Below are 5809 nucleotides of genomic sequence, written 5' to 3' on the forward strand. Positions count from 1 at the left end.
TCTCATTTAATCCCTCCACAACTCTATGAACTAAGTACTGTTACCACTCCCTTGTAGAGAGGAAATGGGTAAAGAAAGGTTAAGCAAATTAGCCACGGGCACAACTAGTTAGTGAAAAAGCTGCCTTCTGAGCTGTACCAGACACCAAACTCTGTCCTTAGTCACTGTGCTGTAATGTTTCACGTGAAGTGTAAACATAGCCCAACAATTTATGGTTTCTTCTTCTAGATCCAAGGTAATCAGTACCTGCTGCCTCCTCTCACTTCAAAAGGTGAATAGATTCCTTTTAAAAGTGATCTATCATCCCACTGCACTGAAGGCAGTGGTGGCTTAATGGTAGAATTCTCACCTTCCAAGCGGGAGACCAGGGTTTGATTCTGGGCCAATGCACCTCAAGTGTGGCTACCACCCATCTATCTGTTATGGGAGGCTTATGTGTTGCTATGATGCTGAATAGGTTTCAGTGGAGCTTCCAGACTAAGACAGACTAGGAAGAAAGGCCTAGTGGTCTACTTCTGAAAATCATGAGTGTAACTGCCTTTAATCCATCTTATTACATCATAGTAATAGCATTTATAACACATAGGGAAATCACATCAGATGATAAAATGGTAAACAATCATATAATACTGAGAATCATGATCTAGACAAGTTGACAGATATTTTGGGGGGACACAATTCAATCCATGACAGTAACTAACTAACTCTGTATGAGTCAAAATGGTTCCGTGTGCAACTGATCATAAAGATGGCACAGGACTGGGCAGTATTTTGTTCTGCTGTACATAGGAGCAGCCATGAGTTGGGGGCCAACTCAAGGGCAGCTAACAGCAACAACAGTCATCCCACAATCAACATATGCCCAAGGCCCTGCACACGAAGTCAGATTTTTAAGGGACAGATTCTCACATTTCTAGGCTTTTGGCTAGTTTGTTGGGGTTTGTTTTTGTCTCCCAGCTGTCTCGTTCTTCTGTGGCGTATTCTTTCTCCTGCACCTTGATGTGTGTGATCACATTGCCTCCCTCTGAACACAGCCTTGATGCACCAGCAACATGGCCTGTCCTCATTAGTCTCTGCTTGTATCTTCCTGGGCTCAATCCAGAGGTTCCTCATCATTACACGTCTAGCCTCAGTTTAGGTCTCGGAGCATTCCCATTATGTGCAAACAAAAATAAACACTTTGACACTCAGATGCTGGTCTACCAAAGTTCTTTCTCTCCTTATTCAACTGTTACTTCTCTTATTCATTTATCGGACTGAATCATGCATCAGTAATTAGATCAGATAAAGACTGCATGAGATATGAATAATATGGTTTGTCCAAAATTAAATAATAAATTCAGCATTCACAAGCTAGTGTTTGGTAATTGGTAGGTAGGAAATAATGAAGGGAAAGCTAAATTTGAGCCTTATTTGAATGGAGATATTTAGCAGATACCACTATGTCATCACATCTGTCCATACCAATATATAAAATGCATTGCTAAGCCAGTTGCCCACAGAGATTTAAAAAAAAAAGAACTAGAAAAAATGCCAAAGGAAGACATTCTAATTAAACTTGAATTACAACCATAAACCTAAATGATGGTTTCTGCCAGAAACTATCAACTCTGCTGTCTAGACATTGTGACTATATGTAGCTGTCTTAGTCATCTGGTGCTGCTATACTAGAAATACCACAAGTGGATGGCTTTAACAAAGAGAAATTTATTCTCTCACAGCCCAGTAGGCTACAAGTCCAAATTCAGGGTGTCAACTCCAGGAGAAGGCTTTCTCTTGTCTGTTGGCTGTGGAGGAGGGTCCTTGTCATCAACCTTCTCTTGGTCTGGGAGCATCTCAGTGCAGGAACCTCAGGTGGTATGAGGTCCCCATGTCTCTCTGCTTGCTTCTCTCTTCTATATCTCAAAAGAGATTGGCTTAAGACACTACCTAATCTTGTAGACCTCATCAATATAACTGCCGCTAATCCTTTTATCACATCATAGCAATAGCATTTACAACACTTAGGGAAATCACATCAGATGATAAAATGGTAGACAATCATACAATACTGGGAATCATGACCTAGCCAAGTTGACAGATATTTTGGGGGGACACAATTCAATCCATAACATTCCACCCTTTGGCCCCCCAAAATTCATGTCCTATCATATCATAGCAAAAGTCTTAAATCAACTCTAAGTCCAAAATTCAAAAATTCCTCTTCATCTGTGAAATCTAGAATATAAGTTATCTGCTTCCAAAGGTACGTTGGCCGAACAGGCACAAGCTAGACATTTCCATTACAAATGGAAGAAATTGCAGGGAAAGAAGGCATAACAGGCACCAAGCAAGTCGACAGAATACATTACATTAGCCGTCAAGGCTTGAAAATAATTTTCTGTTCTCTGAGACAATTTACACAATTGCCCTGCCCCGCAGACTCTAGGTATTGGCCATACTCTCCAGATTCTGAGTGGAGGCCCCTTGGCCCTGGGCATCAGCTCCGCCTTCCAGGCCCACTGGGACAGGAACTCTGCTCCCTCGGCTTTAGGGGCACCATTCTCCTAGTCCATCTTAGTGGTGACTCCACCCTTAGAAACACGAGAAGCCGTGGCTCCACGCTTTGAAACCCCAGAGGTTTTGGCCATACCTTTTGAGACTGAGGCATCTCAGCTTCTTGTATTCCTTGTCTCTTCAGCTTCTGCTTCCTGTGGGCTCTCGGCCCTCAGACCTCATGCCCGCATCTGCCCTGCTGGGGCAAGTGTTCCAAAGCTCGGTAGCTCCACCGATAAGTGCCCGGAGGCACTCCACTCTGTCAGGAAACCTCCTGTGCACAGGCACTCAGCTGTCTCGCTCCATGTGTCGGCAAGCCTAGCTCCACCGATAAGTGCCCAGAAGTACCCCACTCCACCAGAAAGCCTCCTGCACATAGGCATTCAGCTCTCTTACTCTGTGAGTCAGCTCCAGTGCCGTCTCACACTGGTCTCCTAGTTCTGCTGCTGCTTGTTCTCTGTTGCTGCTGGTCCTCTGCCACTACCACTCCTCTATCCATTCACGGTTTCAAAACTACTTCCGCATTTTAGGTATCTGTTAGAGCAGCACCCCACTCTCTCAGTACAAAATTCTATCTTAGTCATCTGGTGGTGCTATAACAGAAATACCCCAAGTGGATGGCTTTAACAAAGAGCAATTTATTCTCTCACAGTCCAGTAGGCTACAAGTCCAAATTCAGGGTGTCAGCTCCAGGAGAAGGCGTTCTCTTCTCTGTCAGCTCTGGAGGAAAGTCCTTGTCATCGGTAGTCTCTTGGTCTGGGAGCATCTCAGTGCAGGAACCTCAGATCCAAAGGACATGCTCTGGCCCCGGCACTGATTTCTTGGTGGTATGAGGTCCCCATGTCTCTCTGCTCGCTTCTCTCTTTTATATCTCAAAAGACATTGGCTTAAGACACTACCTAATCTTGTAGACCTCATGAGTGTAACTGCCTTTAATCCATCTTATTACATCATAGTAATAGCATTTATAACACATAGGGAAATCACATCAGATGATAAAATATAATACTGAGAATCATGATCTAGACAAGTTGACAGATATTTTGGGGGGACACAATTCAATCCATGACAGTAACTAAGAACTGTTTTCCTGAAACTAAAGCAATAGTGCAGCAATGTTTTTTCTTGTTTTACACATGAATGGGAGCAATATAATTAAATAAGAAAAAAAAGAACAACTAAATTCACCTACTTGGATAGTTTCAATCCCATATAGAAATTAGAGCAACAAAATATCTGAAACAGACAAGGAGATAGGCAACCGAAAAAAAAAAAACAGAGCAAAGGAAATCTCAAATCTCAGCCAAAATACTACTTCAGTTGCAGTAAGAATACAGACCTGAGAGTTAGAAGCCGTTATTGTAGCTCCGACATGTCACATAAGACATTTTACCACACTGTGCCTCATCCTTCTCATCAAATGGGGGTTAATAGAACCAGTTCTTATCTACTGTTCTTACTTGATGCATGAATAAAGTTTAGAAAACCGGCAAAATTTAGGTGGGGAAGTTCTACTCCTGACTTTCTTGGCCTCCTTATTGCCCACTTGCCAGCCAGTACTTAGAAGAAGAAGCTTCCCATTACTTCCTACCAAGGCTAGTACCAAAGTAAGTTTCCCTGGGTGCAAAAGTTAGGAGGATGCCAAAAGAATAATCAAGATAACCAATATGTTAATGCAATATTTTTTAAAGATCAAAGTTAATGCAAAATTCCATGATGGCCAAAATATCAAAAGTGTAAAATAAGGACAGGATTGGTGTTACTGATCTTTCCTTTTGCCTCAGGTTCCAACATGGTGTTGTGAATTTTTTTGCATTAATTTTGATTTTTAAAAATTTTATATTAAAATACTATTCATTTTGATTACTGAGTCTTATGGATTGAATTGTGTCTCTCTAAAAGATACGTTGAAGTCCTAACCCCTGACCCTTGTGAATGTGACCTTACTAGAAAGTAGGGCCTTTGCAGATGCAGTTAGTTAAGTTAACATTAGGTCATACTAGAGTAGGGTGGGCCCTAACCCAATATGACTATTGTTCGTATAAAAAGATGAGAAAAGCCACAGACACAGAAAGACCCAGATGGAAGACAGCCATGTGAAGACAGAGAAAAACATTGGAGTTATGTTGCCACAAGCCAAGGTAGTCTGAGGCCACCAGAAGCTGGAAGAGACAAGGAAGGATCTTCCCTGAGAGCCTTCAGTCAAAGTATGAACTGCCAATACTCTGAATTCAGAAAGACTTCTAGCCTCCAGAAAGGAGTCCCTGTGTGGCCCATAGAGTTAAGTGCTCGACTACCAGCCTAAAGGATGATAGTTTGAACCTTCCCAGAGGTGCTTCAAAAGTCAGGCCTGGTGATCTGTTTCCCAAATGCCATAGTCTTCAAAACCCTATGGAGCAGTTCTACTCTGCACGTGAGGTTGCCATGAGTTGGAAATGACTTGATGGCAACTAACAACAACAGCCTCCAGAACTGTGAGACAATCAATTTCTTTGGTAATTGGTTATGGCAGTCCAAAGAAAATCAACACTGAGTTATTTGCTACCCCCTTAAATGTTAACCCTCAGGCAAGTTCTTTGCTCAGCTCACTCACTCACTCAGCTCACCCTGTTTACCAACCAATTCCTTAGAGATGCTGCCCAAATCAGATAAGAACAATAGGAGAAAAGTCACTGAAGCAAGTATAAAAATAGCAAAGTTTGTGAAAACCTGTCTATCTGGCCTGTCCTGCTTGTGTCTAGCCATGCCACTTGTTTCTCTTCTGTCTAATCTCAGATGTAGAGCTCACCACCTTCACAGGGGCTATATGAACCCATCAAACATTCCATGGCTTTGGAGTTTTCCCTAGTGATATCTAGTTTCGAGGAGAGAAGTCTACATCATGGAGTGTAAAATTCTCTCTTGTTCTCCTCTCTACTCCTTTTATCCCAGCATCTGAAGCCCTTCAAATTCTTCTGAAAACTTAGGGTTCATGTATCCAGGCTTGAAACTCTAGCTTCTCCCTTAAGGTCACTGGATTATCAAAAAATTTCCAAAAGCTCTTCCTTAAGGAGAAATCCTTTATCGATTTCACTTTTCTCCTGCTATAAAAATATATAAATAAGAGAGGTTCCGGCAAAATGGCGCTCTAGGCAGAAGCACCACACTGTCCCTCCACAGCAAAGATCTGAAAAACTAAGCCAAACAGAGAATACAACAATCCTGAAACCCTAAAACATCAAATGAAGAGATAAAGAACTCAGCCAAGCACCAAATGGAGTGAGAAAACTGACAG

Source organism: Trichechus manatus, unplaced genomic scaffold (assembly GCF_000243295.1).
Source record: "Trichechus manatus latirostris isolate Lorelei unplaced genomic scaffold, TriManLat1.0 scaffold00011, whole genome shotgun sequence".
Taxonomy (NCBI): Eukaryota; Metazoa; Chordata; class Mammalia; order Sirenia; family Trichechidae; genus Trichechus; species Trichechus manatus.